The sequence below is a fragment of the Coturnix japonica genome, chromosome 12 (assembly GCF_001577835.2).
Source record: "Coturnix japonica isolate 7356 chromosome 12, Coturnix japonica 2.1, whole genome shotgun sequence".
Classification (NCBI taxonomy): domain Eukaryota; kingdom Metazoa; phylum Chordata; class Aves; order Galliformes; family Phasianidae; genus Coturnix; species Coturnix japonica.
In genome coordinates, this window is record NC_029527.1 from 3,217,125 (window position 1) to 3,243,847 (window position 26,723).

A 26,723-nucleotide genomic window follows, 5' to 3' on the forward strand; every position below is an offset into this window, starting at 1 on the left:
CTGCAGTCTCACACCATTTTAGTAATAAAAGTATTACTTCCACTTCATATATGAGTAAAATGAGCCACAGCTAAGTGACTTAGCCAGTGACCCACAGGAAGTCAGTGACACAACCAGGAATAGAACATAGACCTCTCAGCAGCTAGTCCCATGCTTTAACCACAAGACAGGCCACCCTCTTCCCATACTATATTAGCACAACTCTAAATCTTGGTTGCATCAGCTGCTACTTTATGATGTCTAACTATGTACACTTGTAGAAATCTCATTTTCAAACACTGGATCACTTACATTCATAAATCTGTCTTAACTACAGAATGAATTAGGATAAAATGTTTTTAAATGAAACTCAAAATGACTACAAACTTTTTGTAGCTTTAAAATGATTCCTTCAGAAACCAATTTCTGATCTACTAGCAGATCTGGTGGTTGTAGTGTATGCTTGATTTTTATGCTTTATTACTGTATATTGTCTTGCTTGAGATCTGTTTGAGACACAGTTTAGACCCATCTGATCAGAATGGGATTACGTGAAGATAATATCCTTGCACAGAAAAATCAGACAATCCTAAAAAGAAAGCTATACTCATCAAGAGCAAAAGAAATCAGAGAAGTTGAGTTGGGGAAAGACCAAAGATAATGAACAACTATTATAATTCGAGGTACACAGCCTGATGTGATCTCTTTAAAGCAGGTACGATTTGGATTTTGATCTCTTTTTTATCTAAGCCTCAAAGTTCAGGAAAATAAGGATCATTTTTAGTTAAAAGGGTTCTTGTTTTGACCCGCTCTACAGTTATCTATGAAAAATCTGCATTATGCCTAATCCTATCACTTTTGCTGGATCCAAGGCATTGCGTTCTGAGTGCAGTATAACAATAGCGTAGTGCGATCTCCAAAGAGAGCTGGAATCACACCAAGGGAGCAATCTTCTGCCATCACACAAAGAACTGTGTTTCATACGATAGGTTTTGCTGTATTTCCACACTAAGCTCCACCGATCATAATTTAAACTCCCGATTCCCTTCAAATAAAACAGTATGTAGAAAGAATGTGAAAATTGAAGATAGGCGTGTGGCAGAATATTATGAAATGCTTCTTACAAAAATATCCTCCCAGAAGACCAAAAACTGCCAGTAAAGACAGAATAAGATATGCTAATACAAAGTTCTTGTTATCAGTAAAAGAACAGCAGATATATAAATTAAAAATTACATAAATTAGATAAAGTAGACACAGTAACTTTAAGAAACAGAGCAATAGAATAGCTCCTCAGCTTACTTGAATCCTTTTGCTTTAAAACAATGCAATTTACACAGCCAGAACTATTCTTCTGACTGCTAGATTTATAGTCATGCTGCTAGAGTATGAGATTGCCCTCTAGATGTTAAGCTTGGCTAAATAGTTTTTCATTCTTTCCTATGTACCGAGATGGGACACATTGTGTGATTTGTAATTTTAAACTTCTGTAATGTACCTGGAGCCTTAAAGCACAGACATAAAGGAAACATCACAATAAGTAAATTTGGAAGTAGTTTATTTGCAGAGACTAAAAACATTTCTCACCTCAGTAGCCTTAAAAGATTTGTACCCTTTTCAGCCAATAGTAAAAATCACTGTGTCATAGACAGAGTCTCTTTAATACATTCCGTGTTGTGATCTAAGATCAAGCTTTCAAGACCTATCTGAAGACCTATTGTGCAGCAGAATTAGCTGCACAAAAATTCCATCATTAATACGGGAAGAAAAAATAAAATTGTTTAAGGGAGGCTATTGGGGTTGCACTCTTACCCATTCTGAGATTCCACACAGTACTTTCTCATTTCAGTGGGATTATTTTTGCCATGGTTCAAGTCAATCTGCTTCAAAGTTTGTTGATACATAAGTTATTTGTAATGTGCACACGGTACAAAAACAAGATTTTTTTTTTTAGATGTATTAAATTTCAGATGCATTTATTTAAAAACATAATTGATCTTTTGTGAAGACAAGTTATCATCTGATTTTAAAACAAGAACTGACGCTGAGGCCCTTTTCTGCTTTTCTTTGAACTTAGGGAAGAACTGACCCAGGAAGGCCTGAGCTTGACAATTCATTCTTATTTCATAAGGCTTAAATGCCCCAGCCAAGCTTAGGAATTCATTCAGATGCTAAGGCACAGAGACCCCATCATCAAAAACTGTGAAGAAAAATGATGCAAACAAAACCTGTTAGAGAATTTCATTTTAATGGCCATTTCATTATTGTAAAAAATAATATCTAGAATTAATTTTAGAAGAGATAGCTCTTAGTAACCCACTTTCGTTACCAAAACCAAAATTAGAAGGTAGAAACCTTCTACAAGTGAAAAAAAAAAAAGGTCTTTGTTGATAAAGAAAGCCCATTAATTCAAATTATAAATGAGGTGTATTTTTGACTGCCAAAGATAATTTATGGATTCTTCATCCTTTGATTCTTCAAATGAAGATCAACTGTCATTCTAAAACATACAAAGCACCGTATACTACTACATAGAAATCCATGTTAAGCAGGAAATCAGATGAAGTAATTTATTTTTTCTTTCCTGTCTCAATCTGCTAAAATACATATTTGCAAAACCTAAGCAATTTGTACATAAATAAAATGGGATAGAATTTGTAATAATTCTCTGGAAGCTCTGGTTGGTTGCTTTCTTTGGGCTAAGTTAGCTATGTCTTTATTTCATCCAAGTAATTTAATTTGAAGTATTATTTATGCAAGCAGATTTATTAAGATTAATGGTAAAATATACAGTATGCTACGTTTTTTCCTCCTTTAATTATGAACTTATTAGAAGTCTAGCCTCAAATATGAGTTTTATATTCAAGATCATACATTCATTATTGCTTGCCAGTTGTAGGAATGCTCAGTTTTATGGAGTTTTAAAAAATGTGCATGTTAAAAGCACGGATTTTCTGTAGAGCTCCTCTGTTATTCAGACCTTTAAATCAGATGAGCATATTCCCCACTATTTTGCAGACAACAGCATTCTTCCTATTGTCAGCAGAGCTAAATGTTAGTGCTGTAGAAGTGTCCAGCTAAGATCCTTCCTCTTTAAATACACTATTGAAATTGTACATGAGATGTTGGGAAGTGGTTAGAAATAGTATCCCGTATTTATACCTCTTTTACTGGTGTAATATTTTTTACTCACATTTGCCTGTTTATTCACCCGTGACATCTTGAACTAATACTGAGGTTTTGTTTTACTTGTTTTCAGCCCCTGGCTTCCAGTTCTGAGTCAGTGCACTACCGAATAGGTATTACTGCAGTATGTTAAATAAAAACCCAGAAGAAAACAAAGTATTTCCACTTTTCCAAACCTAAAACTTACAGACAGTAGGAAATGCATACACTGAAAATAATCCCCTGATGTGCCAAGGCAGAAGTAAGACTTCAAGCCCATACAAATAGATAATTCTCATAAGATTTAACACAAGGCTTCCAGTCTCTGCAGAGATTGTTCTCATAAACAAAACGCCGCAGGCAGTTTTTATCTGTGAGGAGACCAGGTAATTTGATGTATTCAACTCTAATCTATAAATTGCCTTCAGTATACAAATGGAGACTTTCAAAACGCTGGATGACTAAGAACCGTGAGGCAAATTTGGGATCTTCTAAATCTCCTAATGATGACCAAGTGATCAGGAGTTCTTAAAGATAAACTGCTGCGTGCTGGGGCACCTGGGCTTACAGTGACTCTCTAAAAGCTGTTGATCTTATGACTGACTTACAGCATCGAACTTTTTAATAAAAGAATCTCGGGATGAAATAGGAGGTGACATGCTTGTTTGAACTTGCTCTGTCTTGAGACTTACCGAGCACAGCCTATACCACTGCTTAGTGCATTCCTGGGAGGGAAAGGGGATAAAAAAAACGAAAAAAAAAAGAAGTAGGGGTGAAAAAGAATTTCATTTACCTCCGTCACCGCTAAGAATCTGTTCAGAAAAGCATTTACTTCTGTCACAGCGGGACACAAACTGACGTGAGGTGAGCGACTACACGGCGCAGAGAGGAGCTGGAGAAGGGGAATGCAAAAGAGAAAGCAGTCAGCAGTCAGTCAGCAGCCGGAAAGAACTGAGTTCTCAGCTACAGGAGATTGCAGAGAGCAGAGATCAAATTCCAGATCCACTGCAGGGCCCGCGCTCTGTCCTCACACGAGGTGCCCGCGTGTGATCGCGCTTAACGGGCACGGACGAGAGGGAACCGGCTCGGGGTGAACGGAGCGGGTCTAAAGGGGAAAGGAAGGAGAAGCGGCGGCTCCTCCTCACTGACCCGTTCTCTGTCCGCTCGCCCCGTTCAGTTACTTCAGTCCCGGCTCCCGCCCCCAACCCGCTCCCGCCAACGGCCGCTGTAGCGCGAGCCCCGACCCGCGCGGCGCCCGCAGCCCCGGGCACAGCTCGCCCCAAGGCGGCGGGAGGCGGCGCCCGGCCGGGAGGCGGTGCCTGGCCGGTAGGATGGGCCGGCACCGGGAGTTTATCCCACCAGAAGGGAACAGTTTCTCCGGCTGAGACTTGACAGCGCCAGGTCAGTGCGGGCGACCGGGGGATCTTCCCCCCCGCGGTGAGGGGACGGCGGAGCATTGAGGGGGACTGGCGGTGTGGGGGCTCCTGAGGGAAGCGGGGCGGCTGAGGAGCCGCTGTCGGGGTGAGGGAGCTGCGCCCGGCGTGGGCAGGGGGCTCGGCACCGGGCCTGGGCACGAGGCCACGCCGGCGGGATGCTGAGAGTGGCGGGGAGGGAAGGTGGCTCTGAGGGAGCGGGAGGCGGGGAGGGGGATTCTCCTGGACGAGCGGTGGGGCTGAGGGAGAGCGGGACACGGCCCGGGTCGGGGGTGGAGGAGAGCAGCCGGGACACAGCGCCGTGGGGCCGCGTGGGCGGGCGGACGGGATGGGGTTGTATTGTAGTGGACGAGGAGGAGAAGCGAGGGGGCGGGAGGACCCCGCGGGACGGCTCCAGGTGCGCTGCCGGTGCTCGGGGGCGTCGTGCCCGGCGGTGAGCGGCGGCTGCGGCCTGTGGGAGGAGGGAGAGAGAAGGGGGGAGGTAGGGGTAAGTTTGGGGGCGGCTGGAGTTAAGGGGAAGGGTCTCCTCCCCGCGGAGCTGCTGCGGTCTGGGCGCATCCCACGGGGTGACGGGCAGAGCGCCGGGTCTCATGTGGCACCGCGTTACAAGGGAAAGGAGCCGGGAGCTCGCTGGTGGTGCTCACCTGGTCCATGAGCTTAATGAATGAAAAGAGGTTTGGGTTGTTTTTTTTTTTTCTTTTTCCTTTTTTGTTTGATTTCTCAACCGCAGCGAGTCAGGGAGCCCTTATGAGCCTGCAACAAGTGAGATGCCGTGTTGAAATATGCAGTGTCTTGATGGTATGCCTCAGGTTTGCAGGGGCGTTTTGTAATCTTCCTGGTGTCATTTCTCTCCAGGGTATTCTACAACTGGAGAGTGCAAGTTCCTGTGGTGTTGTAACTTCACGGCAGTGTGTACACACGAGCATACAATGCTGACTTAACAGTGATGTATTTATTAATAATCAGTGACGTAAGGCTTGTATTCACTCTGAAGAGCTCAGGAAATGCTCAGTTTCTCCCTTTGCTGTAGGTGCCTTTAAATTGGAGGGATGGATTACAGTTATCCTGGCTATAACTGGGGCTGTGGGCTGGCATTCCATCTGCAACCTGCTCCCCCATCTCTGAACAGGCTTTTACCATGGAACATGATTGCAGTGTTCCATTAAAACACGAGTATCTAAAGCAAAAATATGTGTATTTCTGGTAGCAATTAATCAGTAATTTAGCTTTTAATACGTGACTATAATTTGTTACTAGTTAACTAAAAAATTCTAGTGTACATCAGCTGTGTATGTCGTGGCACTCAGTGCTGTCCTTGGGAAAGGAGTTTCGTATGTTTTGCTTGCGTTAATAGCAGGGTTTATTGCGTGAAATAGTGTTTGACATCATTATTCTCTGTGGCTGTTACAAAAAATAGCTGCAAAAATGCTCAGAGATTTAATTAAAAGTCTGTAAGAAATCTCAGTGTGTTAAGGCACGTGATGCAATGTTAGCATGAACTTGACAGGAGGGAGAGAGAACTGGAAAAATAATTGGCATGGACTTTGATAACCAATGATATAAATACATATAATTTCAAGGGATTTTTACATAGCGTTTGGGTATTCTTGGACATCAGTTTTGTAGGATATACCATTAACTCTTAGTAGTTCAGCGGCCATTTGTCTGTAAATTGCTTATTTTAGCAATGTCTGTGTCAGAGTCCTGGATATCACAATGTATTGAACAGTATTGCTCAGTGAAACTTCAATTACTATGTGATTATTAAACAGATAATGATCATTCTCCTCTGATTTAAATAGTTTGTATAAGGAAATATCTCAAAAAGTAGGTGGCAGGATATTAGAGTTCAGTTGAATATAGGAGCAATGCCTTTCAGCTTTTCATATGATATCAATTAGAAACCCGCTACTGATGCTGTTTCTGACTCTTCGGTGAATTTTTGGAGGTACCTGTGTCCATTTAGAAATCAATACAATGTAGGTCAACCTTCAATTATTATCAGTATATAATTTTCTACTTCTAACAATGACTAATAGGAACCAATTTTGCAGGAAGTTATATTGTAGGAATAGGGGAAAGTTTACAAGTAGAAAGAAAAATCTGTATTATACTAGACTGGAATACGTAATTGAAAGTATACTCTGGGATTTTGTTTTCCATCTTCCATTTCTGGAGCCTCCTTTTTCACTTAGTACCATCCTGAACAGTTCATGTATTTACTAGCCATGGTTTGGAGCCTAATAGTGCATCACTAGATATTTGCATTTGATATTCAGAACTTGAGCTTCTTTCACTCGCTTTTATCGCAGGAGTTTTTCAAGTACTGTCCTCTGCCATACAGTAAAACAGTTTCCAGAGCAGTTACTCAAAAGAAATTAAAATGCAATTATTAATTCTCCACGCTGGGTTCTCTTGAAGTCAGGGATACAATACTCTCCACTGGTAGTTGTTACTGGTTTCATCTTATTAGTCACTGGTAGACGTGTTTAATAACAGACTCTGTCCCAACTTAGCATGATATTAGAGGATTCCTAATTACTCTCAACTGTATTACCATAACCATAATTATTTTTTTTTATTTTAGGGGTCTGTTTTTCAGGCCCTTTATACAGATGTTCTCTGTGTGTCAATTAACTGTTTGTCAACTGTAAAAGGAGAAAGTTAGAAATAATACAAGGAAAGAGAATGTTGTTATACTCAACTCCTATGTCCCCATGCCACAAGCAAATTGTGGGGTTTCCCAATAGCAGGTCAGTTCTTAGGGATTACCTGCTATAGAGCATTTTGATTTGTATTGGTTGCTTTTTTTAATACATAAGGCAAATATAAACCTAATTTTTGCAGGCTGTTGGTTTGTTTTCCCTGCTGGCTTAAGGAAAATGGGGGAAGCGAGGCCTATCTGCAGACTTTATGCCTCAAAACTTTCACAGAACTTGAGCCAATTTGCTCACACTCCACTATTTCTCCCTCTCCAACCTCACCTCCCAGCATTTATTTGGTCTCTTTGTCCCTCCTAAACCACTCAGGAATTGAGTGATTGCACTCAGATGAACTAAAGAATTGCATCATTCTCTGATTATAATTCATGATACGTGAACAATCTAGGTGCGTTTAATTACCTATACTGAAGTAATGCCTAACAGCCCAGTCGAGATTCAAGCCATCTTCCTTCTCATTCACATGAAACGTTTTTCCCTGTCTCTGACACCATATGATCTGTATCCTGAGAATGCAAATAATTACAGATCTGCAATGGAGGCAGGATGTTATAGTGAGATTGATGCAAAACTTTTAATTCACATTTCCAATGATTTGATTTATGCTGGCAGCAGTGATAGATTCTTACAAAGGTAATAGTTCCTGACCTGTGACTGCAAATAACAAAACAAACAAACAAAAGAAAAAGGTAAGGTTTATTTTTTGTAATGTTTTTCCAAACTTACAGCAAAAAAAACCCAAAAACCCGAGTTCTAAGCAGCACCGTACTGTCTGTTGCTGTTTTACTGACTTGTGCTGTAAATAGGAGAAAATGAATCCTGCTTAGGAAGGAGGAAGATTTGTAACTACCTCAAAAACCAGGTTGTATGGAATCAGCTACCAGGGGATGCTTGGTGAACTTGCATTAGTCACCTCATTCCCTCATGACTAAGCAGATCACCATCATGCCATGCTGTCTGCACATTCAGGACAAAGTCTATGAATTCAAGTCTATGAATCCCAAAGTCTACTCTGCTGGTTGATAATTAGCAATTTAAAAAACACAAGGCTTACGTTGCTTTGTGTGTGTATGTTCAAGCACAGGTGTGTTTGATGGACACTGAATGCGTATGTATGTTTATGCCTGTATTTCTCAGGCGTGTGTGTAGGTAATGCATTAATCCTATGTTATGGAAAGACTTTCTGCTTATCTCAGTAATGTAGAAAAGCTATATATAACTTCAGATAACACGCTGTGATAAATATTGGATAATATCCAAACAGAGAAATACAGAGAACATTCCACTGTACCAAAAAAAGTTGATGCTGCTTTATTGTAAGATGTGTAGTCTAGGGAAAAAAAAGTCCCAGCTTCACTGAAGTCAGTGGAGATCCTGGTATTTGGGTAGAGCCAGGTTTGCAGTCTGAATGCAGTGTTGTGACTGTTGTTCTTTGTACCAATTGTTTCCACTATTAAAATCAGGTGGTGGTTTTAGTATAGAGAAAATACTGAGCCTAACTCGAAATGAGCTGTTGTTTGCCCAGTGAGGCTGGATGTCTGAAATTAAATGACCATGAATATGTATGATAACAAAAGCTATAATTCTTTAATTGTTTAGGACATTAAGAGAGACGGGAGCAATATTTCTCTTCCTTTAGTTCTGGAATTTGTGTGATCAATTTTGCCATATACTTTAAGTGAAATAGTTGTGTTTTGTTACAGACCTAGCAGTTGGGATTAGTGTACCGCCGGCCTTCAAAGCCAGCAAGTGTTCCAGTTTTGGGTCTTGTAACAGCAGCTGTAAGAGGAAAAAATATACTTGGTGCTGTTTTACGGATCATTGGTGACAGTAATTTCATGGCTCCATGGAGGAATCACATCTTTCCTCTTTATCACAAATCTGACTGTAACATGTTTCAGATTCCCTTCTACCTGAACCCTATACTTTTTTTTTCTCTAATATATAGGGAACTTCCAGCTATGGTGCATCTGATTTACCTGAATGTGTTTATAGCGTTCTAGACATGTTATTTTGTAATACAGACACTTCTAACTCTCATGGAATACATGTGTGGAGTAAACAAGAGTGGTGGAAGTTTCTGTATTGAGTCTTGTGTTTTTCCACTGAGGAGAGGCACGTTACTTTTCAGACAATTTCATATTTGCACAAAGTAGCCCTGCCCAATTACGATCTGGTCTTAAACTTTTTACACAATATGTGATTACAGTTCATTGCATAAAAGAAGATTTTATTTTATAATGTTGCATTGTAGGTCCATAGTACTTGTGTGTTTGTTTTAGATTTATTGAGTAGAGATGTTGTGTAATTTCTGTAACTATTCACAGTTGTGCAGCAGCAGTTTTGAAGTTTGGGAAGCTTTGGACTTAGGTTGCTATGCATACACAAATGGAGTGATACACCTTCTCAGTATTTATGCGAGGGGAATATTTTAATATTGCTTGATATAATGTCTGGTTTGAAGCATATGTTAGACTACCAAAAGTGTCAGTCTGTTGCACTAGAAAAAGGAACTATGAAAAGAAAAATGTTAATTACAGGCTTTAACGCTCACACCAAGATCTTCTAGTAGGGGTGGTCAGAAAAACAGGTTTTACTACCTAGGCCTGGTGCTTTGTGGTGCTATCTAATGTGGGGGCTTGTGGAAAAATGCAGCCACTTCTATTTACTGTCTCTCAGAACATACATATTTCCTCATGATAGGCTCTGACTTTTTTTTTAATGCCTACAGTAAATAAAACTGAAGAGCTTATCATTTCATCTTGAATGTATTTTACCTTGAGTTAGTGTTCACTGTTCCCTACAATGGCACTTCAGCTACAATATATTATGTGGAATCTCAGCTTTTAAGCTTGTTATAGTGTGAAATATTGCTGAACTGATTACTAATCCTACCTAAGAATTAACATATATAAAGCAAAATTCTATTTTAAGCTGCAACCAGAGTTATCTGTAGATCAGTGAGTACAAAAGCGTGTGAAGGCAGAAATTGTCTTATGTGCCCAGAATTTTATCTTCTTTCTCTAACCTTATCCAGGACCATATTTGATTGAATCGTGAGAGATTCTGAAGAGGCCAAGGCTGAGATGCTCGTTCCTTCCAGAACAATGAGAAAATCTGCTATTTACTTTGTTCCTTGCGGGATATCTGAACCTAAGTTCAGAACCAAAGATTTACTTCATGGAGTTAGTAACATCTTCTAGATGCCATCATTTGCACTTGAATTATGAATATCTAACATGCCTGATCTGTGCATGTTAGACATATTAGCATGTTTAATTTTTAAAAGTACTAGAAGCATTGAGAAAAGCAGTCTAATGTTGTATTTATTTTAAGTATCCCAAAGTAATTTTCAACATGACTAGTTTGGCAGATGGCTGCATATTACACAACTCTCATGTAGCAGTGTAGGTTTTTATAGGTTTTGCCTAGAACATGATTAAAACAAAACATGATGAAAACAAAAGTTCTGCAGATAGGCTTTCACTTTCAGAATTTCCAGCTGCTGCTGAAGATGGTTTGAGATGATAAACAAGATGAAAGTAAGCTGAATTTAGAACAAAGGAATTAAACAGTTTTCTGAATGAAATGGGCTCTATGAGAAGTGTGAGGGTCTCTTTTTTTTTTCCCTTTTTTTTTTTTTTTCTGGACTTCTTCCTACTTTTAAAATTTTTATTTATTTTATACTAGAGGCATTGCCAGAACTGCTACATTGGCCTGGAGCGGTGAAGTAGAGATCTCAGCTAAGTATCAGTTGTTATAATTAACTATAAATAAGTTTCAAGATCAGTATTACAAAAGGTTACTGCGCCTGGGTTCTGAGTTTAAAAAAGGGAATAAAAAAAGCAAAGGTTGAAAAAATCAGGTTTCAGGTTTTTAATGATGGTTTTGAAGCGTTTCCCATTACCAAGACAATGCAAAATAACTTCCAAAAAAAAAGCCTTTGGAAGCTTCATTAGTTGTTTTTATTTTGCTTTTTTGATATTGGGGTATGTGCACTTAAGAGATGCAAGCAAATTCAGCAGTTGTTTTCCATTATTAGCATCCCAGGTGACCTTGTTTCTGTTTTGCAACTTGGTGCAATAGTTAGATCACAGTCTGCCTGTTGTCCTGAACTGGTTAATAGTTTTAGAGACGTGGATAAGAGCATTATGGCATGATGAATAAGAGACCCAAGAGAGTTCTTTGCACAGTTTCCTTTGGGTACTGCCCAAAGACTTGTTCTTTGGGTCTGCCTCGTGATTAGGCTGGCTAACTTTACCCAGTTACATTGGGTGCGGTGGGTATTCATTTTGTTCACAATTTCTTATTTAGTTTGTTGGTGTTTTGTTTTCTCACTGTAGTCCAGTACCTTGCATAAAGTACACGTCTGAAATCATTGTGTGAGTTTCGGCTGTTTCTCAGGCTATATCTAGATAGGGTAGAACATAGGGTTATGCAAGTTACTTTCTGACATAGATAATTGCATTTGAGGAATCATTTTCTTAAATCAGGTTTACTAGTTTCAAAAGAAACGTCCATTTCAGCCCAGTTGACATAGGAAAGAATTCTTGACAAATGGTCATAGTCGTACTGGTAAACACTTCAGTTCAGAAAACACCTTTTTTCCTCTGGGAAATATATTTTCCTGTAGACATATCTTGAAAATTTTGAGGAATGAAAATCTTAATCCAAAAAAAATATTTTTCTCAAAAGCAAACCTTCAGGTTTGTTACATTAAAAAAGAAAGTAATTAAGCATGCTAATGTCACAGTGCATGGTACCTGCCTCCTTGTGAAATGAATCTGTGTCTATCGCTCTGTCATTGTTTGTATTGTTCTGTGCATTGAAATGTGGCATCTGTTAGATTTTTAATGCACCAGTTTTGTTAGGAAAGGAATTTTTTTTATGCAAGAAAATAGTTGCACTTTGTGCAGCAGCCCTGCTGTGTGCTGCTTCATCTCTTGGGCTGTTATACCGAGGGTGTGCAAGTCCTGTGCTTTTCTTTCCATTCTCTTTTGGGTCGTCAGGATGCTGCTTTTGAGTAGGTGAGAGATGAAATGGAAACCCAGAAAAATACTTTCTTTATCTTTTATCAATATTGTTTTGAAAAGAGAACAAAAGTATTACCAGCCAGTTGTTCTTCTTTGCCAACAAAAATATCCACAGCAACATTTGTGCAGAATAGGTGATGTGTGAGATAAAGGCTTCAGCTTTGTGGAATGGCTGGATGGTCTGTAATAAGGGCTGTGGTGTTCGGTACGATTAGTAGAAGTGATGAAGTGGGTTAAGACAGAGACCTCAGGTCAGTGTGGGACTGTAGAGGCCTCACAGAGAGGAGAGTTGAGAAAAAAGTGAAAAAGGTGTCTATAATGAGTGTTAGGAAAGGAAATGAATGTATTAGTTGAGGGAAATTCAAAGGCAGGCAAGGGGAAGATTGGCTATGACTGTTTCGCTTTATTTATTTATTTAGGCCTTTTGAAGTTTGCCAAAGATGTTAAAAAGAAGAGAAACACAGATGCTTCAATTTCTTTCTCAAAGTTTAAAATTTATTTTTCTCTCTGGTCTCCTATGAGATTTTCATCTTTTCTCGATTTAAGATATGCTGACAGTGCCATAAACTGATCTTTTACTGTATTTTGGCATTAATACTCATTGTTCTTTTTCTGCCCAAGTTTGTTCTGTTTTTTAAATCTAGCCTTATTTATTACTCCTTTGAGAATAGGAACTGTACGATATGCTAACAACAAGTGACAGCTTTCCTGTCAGTAAGGACGGGAGAACAGGCAGTGAGTATTGCTGAAGTCTGAGGTAAGTTTAGAATAACAATGACTTGTACATACGCTGTATTTGATATACTGTAGTGTGACTGCATTCTCTGACGCAGGCTGTGCAACAGATTCCTGTCTCCTCCCCCATCCCCAACAGGAAGGCATAGCAAAATGTTGTACGGCATGTGACAGAATTGAATGTCCTCTGATGCTTGACCCTTAGGCAGGAGGGTATCTTTTATTCTGTCACTGCTGAAAGAACCGTATTGCAATTCTCTTAATAATGTCAGAATGAATAGATACAACTAAATAATTAAAAATTAATAGATGAATAGACATGAAAACAGTGAGAGATATATAGTAGGGCCATCTACCCTTTTCCTCCCCAAATCTGCATTTTGAAAGGAAGAATAAAGGGAGGAAGAGGTTTGAGGTCAATAACACGAGAGTCCCAGTGTAAGAGAGAAAGACAAATGAGAGAGAAACACCCATTGTCCTTGAAGGAAAGCAGAAAAAAAAGCAAGGAGGAAGAAGAAATTGATGCACATATGGTTGCCACTTCCCTGACAATTACTCCAGGAAGGACTAATGAATGTGGTGATTATACCTGGCAGTGACTCCATTGGAAAAAGGAATTCTTTGTAGCTGAAGACTTTGAGAGTTGTAGAGCCCTCATTTAGCAATGAATATGGAAAGTAGAGCTGTTTTCTGATTGCTGTGTGCCATATAAAGTGCTTTATAGCTTCTCAAGTGGTGCACCTTAGACTTTCTGGAGTTAGAGGGGAAAAAATGGAAAATCTACTACAATCCTGAGTCTTATATTGGGAAGAGATACTGACAGATCTCACAGATGTTTCTGCCTTCATCTTCCACTTACTAACAGATCTCCTTATACACTTTGAGGCTGTACAGTGCATCTGAAGAACAGTCAGTTTTCTTCTGCAGTTACAGGAGTTTTTAGTCCTTCATATATAGGATTATTTTTGCTCATAAAAGATAGGTTTGATTTTTGGGGTGGCGATTGTGTCCAGTGTATATTGTTACCTATATTCAGAGCAGGAGAATCTAATGACATGAACAAAGTGATTTCCAGCTGCCTGTAATACTAACATTTTTATGTAGTGTATTTTTTAAGCAGCAAAATATTTATTCTGTTTTCATGTGACATGAAGAGATGTAGGTAAATGTTAGAAGGTAATTTAGAGCTAAACTATAATTTCACTCATTCTGCCTGTATAAGGATCAAGAGACAAACTTCTGTATTTTTTTCTCTCTACTGTTTCCTTCTGGCATAGATACAGTGTTTCACTGGAATGAAGTGCCAGTTTGGGAAAAATAGTTCAATATGTTTTATGCTAGTGCTCAATAAAAGTGTGTACAAAGGAAATGCACGTTTGGTGAGATGTATGAGATTTATAGAGAGATATTTATATTCACACTGATGCTGAGTGCCTTCACGTTTTCATGCATCTCCTTCCTGAAAGCTGAGACTCGTACATGTGTTGTCAGCTTACAGGCAGAAAGTGGACCCACATTTAGGGAAAAAAGTGAAACTGGTACAAAATTAAATTGCCAAGTGAAATCGGGCAGGGGGAGTGTATAAGAAGAAAAAGGTGTTTATACTCCGTAGTCTCACAGAAGTCTATTTGAACTCAAGGCTTGATCCATATTATTAAATTAACAAGTACTGTAACCTGGGCCCAAGCTCTTTTTAACTCAGTCATTTAATTTACCTGGATAGTTTAATGGTTACATTCTTAGAATTGTCCCTGTCCATGTTTTATATATATTTAATTTTAATGTCCTACTGTCCGTTCCAGGAATTACAGATAATTAACATTGTAACTCACCCTTAGAGAATACATTACAACTTGTTTGATCTGAAAATTCCTTTTGGCTCAAGTGAAAGTACACAGTGCAAACAAACTTATGAAATGTGTACACAGGGTGTGAGAATAGGTAGTTATACTTGTGTATCACTTTATGGTTCTGATCCTTCAGGCGAGTCAATGCAACCTAAGCCTTGTGCTCGCCATCTAATTGATTTGAATTAGATTAGGACTGAATCAGGCTGGTTTATTTTCCCCTTTATTACTAATAAATAATAACCAAAGATTATTGCTATTATTACTATCAAATAGAAAGCACGCAAAGTTCCTTTCAATCATTTCCTGTTTTCTGAAACTTGAAAGCACAAGTTTTTTTTTTTGTTGTTGTTTGTTTGTTTTCAATTACTCCACTTTTGAAAGTTGTAGTGAAAACAAACCGGGGAAAAAAACCATGTCTGGTGGGTTTCTATCAATTCAAATTTCTCATATGATTTATAGTAAGAGTAGCACAGAAAGAAGGAGGAAATAGTATGTGTGTTGTCCTGGCTGTTAAAAGGTATCATTCTGTCCTTACACAAATGGTTCCTTGATCAATAGAACTGATGAAATTGGCTTCCTATGAGTATGGGGGTTTTTTATAGAGATTTTTTTTTGGGGATTTTCTGATCCTCGTAGGGTGAACTCATACTGATGATCTTTAAGTCATGATGCTAATGACAGTTTGGGCATATTTTGATCAAACTGTTCTAACTTGTACTTAAGTGTGGCTGAAATAAACTAGTGTTTTCAAAAGGGCCTGAATAAAGAAAGACTTACAAAGACGTTTAGTTGGAAACAGCAAAAAATTTTTGGCATTTATGCTTTGTGGGATTACCTTTATCAAATGAGGTCTGTCAAGGAGTCTCTCTGTGCTCCTTGTTTGAGTCCATGTGTGAAGTAGATTGATATTTTCATACTGTGGTTCAAATTGCACTTCAATCTGAATTTAAAATATTCAGAGTACTGCTGGGATTCGTCTTCTGGAATGACTGAAGTATCTTAGTTAATATTACCTCAAGGAACTAACTGAAAGCACCAGAAATCCCGTAGTCAGATATGTTGCCTTTTGGTAAATAAATCATGACTTCCAGAAAAGAGGAGGCAGAAAAGCATGCAGACATTTTCAGTTTATTCTTAATTACCTTGCCACTCTTTTTTCTTTTTTATATGAACCACCAATTGTTGTTCAAAATTGTTTTGAATCATAAATTCATGCTTGAAACTTTTAAAGAGGACAACAAAGCTGCAGATTGTGGCCTCTGGGAGAGTAAATTCCAGGGTTAATTTATAACTAAAGCAAATGTATCTGTAAAAAGAAGAAAAGCTCCATAAGAAATATGTTAATGACAAGAAAAAAAGAGGCTTGATAAAAGATATCAGAACTTGTTTGGCACCAGTGATTTTATGACTGAGGAATTCAATGATAGGTGTGTTGGGAGTACCAAATCACAATTCTTTAAATTGCTAATGGGAGACAAAGCTCTTTATCGTGCTCTGAATGTGTTCACATGAAATGTTCAGTCCTGCCCTCTGTAAATAAACTTCTGGTGCCTACACTATGCATATGCATTGGAAGTCTGACACTGAAATGGAGAAAGATGCCTGATGTCTGTTGTATGACCTCCCAAACATGTCTGCTTCTATACTCTTCCATTAGAAATGAGGTTAACGAACAGATATCATCCTGTGCGTTTGTACTATCCAGCTTGTAATTTTTTCCTTCTGTGTTCTTAGCATAGAAACTCTGTGTTTGCAGAAAAGTTTTATCGATGTGTCCTGCAGCTCTGTGCAGTAAATCTCATCAGTTTGGGTTTGTTTACTCCTTAATCAGATACATAAGTTTCATAGTAGTCTTTAACCAGTAAGGTACATAATGACATTGTACTTAACCAAGAGAGACAGATTAGCCTTGGATCAATTGTGAATTAACTCCTACTGACCAGGTATAGGCTAAATTATTTTTAAGGCTCTATACTTGCTTGTTGCAGTAGTAAACCAGTACCTTTCATCAGTCATTGAAAGACAAATGTGTGTTTCTGGAAATGCAAATTTAAGTAGTGGGGACATGATCTTGTCAGTAGTTGTTGCAAGAAAACTAAAGGATTAGGTTTTATATCATATACCCAAGTTACAGCAAAAAATGTGCATTGCTACTGTGAGAAGCATTGCAGACAGTATAGAAAGCTTTTTCCAAATGAATTTTCTCTAATAAGAACTTCCTTACCGATTAAAACACTTAGGACCAATTTGAATCTTTTTATTGTTTGGTGGCCCTATCGTTGCTATTGCTTTTAAATATGATCATAGTGAACTGATGTTATACTGAATTACATTATAATGTGTCATCAGTATAAGAACATTACATGCACAATGCCTAGCAGAAGTACCAAGTCAGCAGACCTAGTATTTAAAAAGCTAAAGAAATTTTCTTTTTCATCAACAGTTTCTTTACTTGTTATAATACCTGCATCTGAGCAAAAATGTTTGTGTAGCAAATGCTTAATGCTCAGAAGTGTTACACTGGATATTGAAGGAACAAAATATTCATTTTGGCTATCCCTTTTCTTGACACACTGATTTGACTTTTGATGAGCAAGTTATTCTCATCTGATGCAAAAATTATCATTTTAAGTATTTTTTTTTTAAGTCTTGACCACTTGTTCAATTTCTGATCAGTTATCTAATTATCTCTAAGTTATCTCTGTGGGTCTCATCAACATAGGCATTGGCTTAGGAACATTGAATGTATCTGTCATACATGTAGTGAACATTTTTAGTAGTTCAAGTATTTAAACAGTGTTACTGGTGCCTGGTAATCTGCCCATATTGCAGATTAATGGGGGGAGAAAGAGAGAGATCTCCTCTATAGATCAACTCAGAGCTGGAGTCTGTTTGACTATTTTAGATATTCTGAGTCACCCTGTAGTGGAACCTGTCTCACTGACTACCAGGGAACAACAGAGGGATTATTCTTTCTGACTACCTGCCACAAAGGAAATTTTTTTGAGAACTGACTTTCCAGCCTCCTGTTTTTATTTCAGCTTCATAAGGATTTGGGGGGTGGAAGGGAGCTAATATTAATAAGGATGGAAATGCTGAAGTGTGTGTGAATTTGTGATTCAAGATCTGTATTGTGAAGAAAAAAAAGAATGCTGTAGAGGTAGTAATTTATCATCCAAAGGAATACGAACGTGTTCCAAAAACAAACCGCTATCTCACCGTCAGTGCTACCCAGATTCTCTGAATGCAGGGAGTCCTTAGAAAAATTCCTCAAAGCTTTATCTTGAATGACACTGCAGGAAAAAAAAAAATGTGGGTGAAAGATTCAGGGAAATACCTTTGTTATGTTCCTGAGGTTTTTTTTAGTTAACGTACCGCATGACTTTCCTCTCAACCTCTAGGAATGCATTGGATGTTTGTCAAGACCACAAAATTGTCCGTACTGTAGAATTGTATGAAAGCCCTCTGTATTTGGAGTTGCCATTGCTCTTTTCCTTATCTGTGAAGGAAACACAGCAACTCCCACTGGGGAAATTTCATGTTAACTTGATCTTAAAATAAAAAATCAAGGGAAAGGTCATATCCTAATAAGCTGTGCAAATCTAAATTCCCAGGGAGCTTCAGAATGACATTGTATGACTAGAGCATTAACAATTTTCCAACAATGTATTTTTGAATTGCTTCCAATAGAGTGTTTTTAACATCTGAGAACAAATAGTAAAATAAAGATACAACTGGTGAGATAAAAGATTCAATTGAACTCTGAGATTCACAATACATCCCCCATTGATAATCTGGGGGCTTTTTTCTCACAAACAATGGAGTCAGCAACTTTTTCTGCCTTCATTCAGATGTGAATCTTGTGAGGAAGCTTTTTGTTGATTAATGTACATATTGCTCTGATCTCTATATCAGCAGTTCCTAGGATTGGTTGAGAGAATACCTAGTAGGTTATGTATAGCTGCGTTGTAAAGGAGATTTGATTGATATTATGCTCGGATGTTGACCAAGAGGTACAGAATTCCTACTCAGTAACGTGCTCCCTCCACTGACACCCTAAAAAAGAAAATGGGGAATTTTTAAAAGAGCTGGTATGTTACCAACTTTTTTTTGTCTCTCACTCAGCATAAGTGGTAGAATTGAACCAAATATTCCATAGTCCCAAACTGTGAACTGAGTCCTATACCAAGTTACATTTGAAAAAGAGTGTTCTAGAATTTAGGCTTTTTCAAAACATGGACAAAAATGTCATCACAATGTAGTAGCTTTACATTGTATGCTGAGTACACTTTACAAGCCCATCATTTACATAGGACAGGTATGTCTAAGTAAAGCTATGGAGAGAATGTTGTCTTATTATGACCCAAACAATCCCAACAGTTTCTACATCATATTCCAGATAATTAGCTAATGGCTATTTTTCTGTATGATAACTTATCCCATCTCAATACACATTCTAGAAAGCTGTACAAGTTCTTTACAGAGAGCAATATTTAAATAGATATTTTTGCCTTGAATCAGAATATACATGTTTGTGTGCATGTAAGCACAGCTGAAAGGTTTGCTGATAGTCATCCTCTTAGAATACTCACAGAAGGAATTTTTTAACTACTTTAAACATAGGGAAAAAAAACAAGATGATGACAAGAACACATGACAGAGAAGGGAACTGAAATTTTCTCTTTCTTCCCCTCTTTTTAATGCTGTTAGTATTTAGTGTAGCTGCTCTGCTTATACTGCTCTAGTTACTGTTGCACAACTCTGGAATTATTAGAACTACTGCTTCAGAGTTAACTTAAATGAGGAGGGAAGTGTATAATCAAAACTAACAAATGCTGTCAAAGATGGAAATGGTGCTTACTTGTTCTCTTTATGAAAATTAAGTGTATACAAATTGAGATCCCTACAGGCAGTTGTCAATCTCATGTACAGAGTTGGAATCCATATGAACATAGGTGACTGGGACACAGTGACAACTTACTTCATTAGACACTGTGTACTCTCCCCAATATTTCTATGTAAAAAAGGTTTGTATTAGACACTGAGTACTCCAGATGTACAAAATTCTCAGTTTAATTAGTCCTTAATGGTTCACTCAAGCATTGGTAAATCTCTATAACAGAAAACAAAGGCATTTGAAAAATCACTGCTTATCATCAATTAAAGTTACACAATTCTGAAAGTAAACATTAATGCATTTTTTTCTTAACAGTGAACTATTCTTAGCTGTGGATACTCTGCTTTCTGTTTGTTTGCTTTTTCTTAAAATGATGTCATTGTAACTCTTGAAAGCTCCATGACAAAAGTAGGAACACTACTTAGTATCTTCCTTTAATAGAAGGAATTGTACAATCATACATTCACTATGTAGAATTATAGGGTAGATTAAGCTGGAATGGACCCCTAAAGGCTACCTAATCCAGCTACCTTGTGATGATCAAGGTGCTCAGAGCCCATCCAGCCTGACCTTGAATGTCTCCAGCATCCACCAGCTTCACTTCCGTATTGTTTAAAAAATGAAAAATCACCTTTTTCCTTATATCCAGTCTGAGTCTCCCCTCGTTTAGTTTAAAATCATTTCCCCTTGTCCTGTCACAACAGACCCTGCCAAAGAGTCTTTATAGCCCCTCTTTAAACTTCTGAAAGGCTGCTCACAGGTCTCCCCAAAGTCTTCTCCAGGCTGACCACTCCCAGCTCTCTCAGTCTGTCCTCATAAGGGAAATATTCCATCTCTTGCATCATTTTTGTGGCCCTCCTCTGGATGCATTCCAACAGGTCCATGTCTCTCCTGTGCTGAGGACTCTGCATCTGGACATGGTACTCCAAGTGAGGTCTGACTGCACACAGTAGAAGGGGCTCCTTGACATGCTGACCACGCTGCTTTTGATAGAGCCCAAGTTACAGTTCTGGGCTGCGAGGGCAGGTTACTGCTCCATGTACAGCTGCCATCCACCAGTACACCAAGGTCATTTTCAGCAGGGCTGTGCTTCGTTCTTATATTGCCCAGCATGTATTGATAGTGTGGGATTGTCACGACCCAGGTGTAAGACCTTACCCTTGGATTTGTTGAACCTCATGAGGTTCACAAGGCCCACTGCTGGAGCCTGTCTAGATCTCTCTGTATGGCATCCTGTACCTCGTGTGTCATCTGCAGACTTTCTGAGGCTTCTGTCAGTATCACTGATAAAGCTATTAAAAAACACTGACCACTGAGGGCCACCACTTGTCACTGATCTCCATCCAGTTAGAAGTCTGTTGCCTGTGTATGTTAGTGTGATAAGAATGAGACTTGTTATGTGTGGACACTGTTCACACATCACATAAGATATTGAACAAAATGTTGAGTCTTTTTTCCCTTTGAAAACTGCATTTAGAATGCAATTAAATGTCTGTCAAATTCAATCCCATTCCAACAGTTCATCAGATTCTCAGAAAAGCTTGTGACAAGGAGGCCTTTACTTAGAAACCTAATGAGGAATGTGTGACATAAGGCTTAAATAGCTGTGGATAATGGCTGAGCACGTACCCTGAATGCATGTATTGCAATATTTTCTTTTTGATTTGCAAAGGGAGTTTTGTTTATTAACATCAGAGGGTAAGAATAGAAATAACGTAATCAAGATCATTTGATTTTTTCAGTGGGTTGGTTGAACTCCAGAACTTAGAGATTGATAGAAAAAATTGTTACCCCATCAACTTACATTTTACTCTCATTTATTTCAGAACTCAAGGTAATGCAGGTAATAATAATTCTAGTGTTTCTGGGTATTATCCATCCCCCAGTTACTTTGATTCTGGGTTCTGGTGTATTTTTTATCCTCTGTTCTATAATAGAGTTCTAAGTTCCAGTCTGTAAGAATACCAATGAGAAAACTTCTAACCAAATTCCTATGATTTCTGTAGGAATTAAGGAATGCAATGATATGAAAGGAAATAAGTAGGTATTAATTTAATGGCAGCTCAGTTTTTATAGTTGCTGTGTTAATATTCTTTTTCAGCTTGCTATTACTTAATCTTAGACTAGATTTGAAGTTAACATTTTATGTCTGTGTCCTGTGTTAGTCATTTTTCAGTGCTGAATTTTGTTTTGAAAGTTTCCACCTACTTTTCTTCTGGGATAAAATATGGGGTACGTTGTCATATTTTGTTGTTTTTCATACTGACCCTAAAATACAAGAATGTGAAACATGCGCGCGATGCTCCTCCCATGTAGTGCAATAGAAGATTCACAAGTGAAACAGTTAAAAATAACTTAAATTTGGAGCACAGTTCATTATTAATTTACTGACATTCATTAAATATGTCTTACGAAGTTGCAATTTCAGTTACGAAAGCAAGCTTACCCTACTTATGACCTTATTTTACACTCCTGCGTAGACAGTCTGAAGTCACCCTGATATGGGATAATTTTAAAGCTATGTCAAAGCATCAATATGTAGAAAGTTGGAGTACACAAGATGCAAAGAGCATTGATCTAAATGTGTGATTAGCATCATGCAGTATTGAGAGCAGTAATTATTGAATTACATGTAAAAACATGTCAACATGTCTTGGGACTATTTCGGAGGGTCAAAAGTACAGCAGTCAGATGACAGCAGATTGCTGTATTACTGAAAAGTGGCAGAGCAGGTTTTATGCTTAGTTGGTACAGTTGGGAAGGTTAATTTTTCTGCTAATTTAAAAGATCAAAGAGAGATATTTGTGCAACAGATGATGGATGTACAGAAGTTCATGTCTATCTATTACTGAATTATTCTAGGCGAGTGCTTTTACTGCGGGCTGTTTCAAAGCCTGCTGGCATATGAAATTGAAATGGAGTACCTGGTTTTATTTTGCCTGCAGATTAACTTGTCAAAATAGTGGCAATAATTGCAGTGGAATGAAGAGTAGCATCCTTCAGCGCTGCACTGGGCAACACAGCACTGCAGAGGGGTATGTCAGTACTAGTGGTACCCCTCCATGTTTAGAATTGCCTGACAGAAGAGTTTCAGCAGCTAATGAAGATGCACTTGTATAGCAATGTGTGAATTACTGTACTCCAGACAAAACATGAACTCATTCTTGTGTTAGACTGCTTTAAGGGACATCTAGAAGAGCAAAGATGCGGTGTGTTATGTCACCTCTGGTTCATTTCATGCATTTCCCCAAGTTTTCGGCAGTGTTTGAACTACTTACCTCCAGAGTTTAGTGACCGTACATGAGCAATTATTGGTTATCTTACTCTTGATATAAGTCAGAAAACAGGTATGTTTTTTTTTTGTAGGTATGTACAGGTAAATGTGCTCCCAGCCATGCTGAGGAACTTGTACTTCACTCACAAATAGCGTTAAGCGTGTTTGTTAGTGAATAACTTATGCAACATGGTGCTTTTTAAATAGCTGTAGGTTAGAATATTTTAAATTGTAGCAAATAAAAAAGTGCTTCATCAGAATATATGGGGGTTATGTTAAAATACACTTTGCATTTTTAGTATTTTAGAAAATGACAGATTTGTGAGGAAACAGCTCTTCCTGATATGAGAGAAATGTTTTTATGGATAATTTGCAGCATATCTGACTGCCAGGAAAAACTTTAAAAGTGGGATTTAATTCAAGGAATGAGTTTCAACTCATGTTGCATTTGTTCCTCCTCCTTCTCTTCCTGTGGGAGTATTCAGTATTCTGCCATGGCAGGGAACAGAGTTTGGGATATTAATGAGTATATTTTACTCCATTAAAGCTGTGTGTCTTATTATCTCATCTCTTGGAAACAGAGATGTGAACGTTATAAAACACTGACTTGATGAAGTCTGAGGAAAGAAAGAATCCCAGGCTACTTACCAACAGTCTCATGCGCCTGTAAAAATATCTCAATAAACTCTCTGCTACTACTATGTGAGATGAGAACGTTTTGTTTGGTTATTTGGGTATTTATGTTATAAAAATGCATCAGTGCATACATGATATTTATTTCACCTACGATGTCATATAGAACAAAATTAACTGGATATTGTGAACAGAACTTCAGTAGTAAATGTTGAATGTTGTTAATATTTCAAAAGGAAATTCAAACACTGTATTCAGATTTGAACTCTGTAGTGAAGTGCATCTATTGTAAATATCCTTCTTAAATTCATATCCTAGCTGATAAACACTGACCAAGAATGATTTTTAAAGAACAAAGTCCATGATTAGTATATTAAAATACATTGAAAGACATAATGATAATAACCTAATGAAATGAAATCAACAATGAAGTCTGAGATTGTCTCATAAATAGCTGCAGTGGTTATGCTTCTGTGGAATATTTTGTTCTACTGACTGTCTAAATCTTTTCTAATTTGGCAAAGGCTTAAGAACCCATTGAGGAATTCACGGATATTCACAAAATGGATTGTGTGTGAACACAACATAGATTCAGCAGATCACACTATACTTAAATATTCAGGGCCTGTTGTCCCTTAACTGAATATTCAGTGGGCAGCTGACTGACTGATGCTGTTTCGTGGTAGCTGTGAGCTGATTTGATCACTTTGGGCACAGTGCTGTCACTGCAGTTAGTGAGAAAAGGGAGTTTTTTCATAGAAAATGTATGTATAGTTCATATATGTGTTTTATGCATATGAAATGTATATTTTACGCTAATTAATTTCTTATTGATCAGTATTACATCATACGTGGATAGAATTGTGCATATAGTTTAGCAATACACCCTAACTAAAGAAATCACTGAATTGTTTGAATTATTTGATTTTTCCAGTAGTTAGTAAAACTTTTACTAGATCTGAGTAATACAGAGTCTATGCAGTGTAATAAACAAATGCCAGCAATAAAATGTGTCTTAAAATGAGTCTTTAAGCCAAGTACAGTTCTGAGAACGCTCATGTACTTGTCAATTGTTCTGTGCAACTTTCTAGTTGATAAAACTTGCATGTCTCTGTATTTTAAAATCAATGACTTAATTCAGTCTTATGAGGCCATGTATATGACAAGAGAAGGCCTACTCCTTACTGCCTTGGCACACTTAGTTATTATATTTTTCCAAAGGGGGCAAAGGTCTCCCTTAAGAAGCCAGCTTTTTCTGATTACAAAATTGAATGTGATTCATCGCCAATCTATCAGTATCCTTTATAAAATCACAATGATTCATAGAGAGTAACGCCTACATTTTATGTCATGAGATAGTTTTACAATATTGCCGGTGCAAGTTAGGGGCATGTTGTTGTTTCTGATTTCATCAAATCCCTCAAAACCAAAATTACTCAAATCTGAGCCCTAGGAATGCCATTAGGCGTGTGATAAGCGCTGGTTTGTTGGTTTTACCCTTCAGAATTTTATAGGCATTTATTTAGACTTTGAGCAGAAGAATTTTTCTATTTTTCACATTTTTGTGTTTCTGTTTTCTGTGGTGGTGGTGTTCAACAAATGAAATAACCATTTATATTTCGAAGACTATGAAATGATTTTAAGGTATTTTCAAACAAAAAGCATTAGAAGACATCAGGGTGGCATCTGTAACAAGAAAATGGTCACTTTTCTGTTCAAGCATTTCTTAAGAGCAATTTGAGGGTCCATTCCCGCAGATGCTGAATCTGAGTTAACAGAACAGCGATCAGCTCAACAGCTCAGTGTACTGCCATGGCTGTGATTGTAGCAGAACATTTTGATATCCATTGTAAGCAGTCTTTTTTCACTGGGGGCCCAATGCTGCATCACCTCCAGGACTTTGTGGTTGTGTTCTCAGTGATTTTTTGTAGTGCTCTTCCTCCTAAATCTGAGATATCTATACAGTTTTTCAAAGATACAAACCAGTATTTCTGACACCAGTTATCATCCCTTGTCCAGTGCTCTCAGTTTCTATTTAACCTACTAGTTGAGCACAGCCTTGCCATTAGTTTTTTTATATCCTAAGAATTTGTTTTGAGGCAGCCTGTGGTGTTCTTATGATTGTTTCTCATTTGCATTTGTATTTACAGTTGTTTCTATTGCTGCAAAAGTATGAAATGTTGCTAATTGAAGTGAGAAGCCAGGGCAGTGTGCCACTTGCTGCGAACTACAGGCACAGAATAGAATATATATGTTAAATTTAACAGATCTATTATTCTCAAATGGAACTTTTTTGTTTCAGAATCCTTTCTGTTAGCAGCTCCGTGCTAAACATTGTAGTAAATGTTATGGACTGTGCTTTGAAGTTATTACCGTGTGTAGTTGTGAATCAGTAACAGCAATAAAATACATTTCCTACTGATTTATGAGTTGCTTGCTTTTGTCGTTCTCTCATGTTTGCACTTCTACCATTTCTGGTGTTTTATTGTGCAGCCTTGGTGAGAGGGTGAATGCACCACAACAATCCTTAATTTGGCTTTTTGTAGGATCTCATTGTCTGTTCTCTGCAGCCCTTGGACAGAGCAGCATTGGGATCCCTGAGCTTGGTTGTGAAGACAACCAATCTGGCACTCCATGGCTTATGTTGTGTGACAGAAATGGCATCTTGTGGCAGGTTTCGAGGTGTTCCTGGCAGTATTGTTTCTTGTTGTTGATTTGTTGTTTTCTGTTTTGTTTTGTTTCCTTTCTGTTGCATCTTTAACACTCTGCTCAGTTCCAACTCTTCGCTGTCCGGGCTTTGGCCCCGTTCTTGTTTTGCTGTCGACTTCATCCTGTGCTTAGAGTTAGGGCTGTGTTAATAGTAAGGAACTAAATCACCTGAGGACTCACTTCTTCACTAAGTCACTCGCTGTTGTGGAGCTAATTTCTGATGCAAATTATTGCTGGAAGACACAAGGTATTTCCTTCTTAAAGGAAACTTAAAGAGGTAGGATGAAACACGCTT

General features: G+C 38.1%; 1 protein-coding gene and 1 long non-coding RNA gene across 4 annotated transcripts in view; one reads left to right on the forward strand and one right to left on the reverse strand.

The window, feature by feature from the left end:
- Positions 1-1,520: 1,520 nt before the first annotated feature.
- Positions 1,521-4,340, reverse strand: LOC116654016. Its single transcript, XR_004308823.1, has 2 exons — positions 3,938-4,340; positions 1,521-2,179 (listed from the first exon to the last, which is right to left on the reverse strand). It is a non-coding gene; the product is annotated as an uncharacterized LOC116654016 (long non-coding RNA).
- A 93-nt stretch (positions 4,341-4,433) lies between these two features.
- PPARG (peroxisome proliferator activated receptor gamma) overlaps positions 4,434-26,723 on the forward strand; it is a 44,782-nt gene continuing 22,492 nt past the window's right edge. The window contains exon 1 of one of the 3 annotated variants that reach the window (XM_015874772.2): positions 4,434-4,545. The gene's annotated coding sequence lies outside the window, so the exon portion shown is untranslated. Of the gene's footprint in view, positions 4,546-20,664; positions 20,747-26,723 lie in introns of those variants that run through there. The other 2 variants (XM_015874773.2, XM_032447286.1) reach the window with 2 other exon arrangements.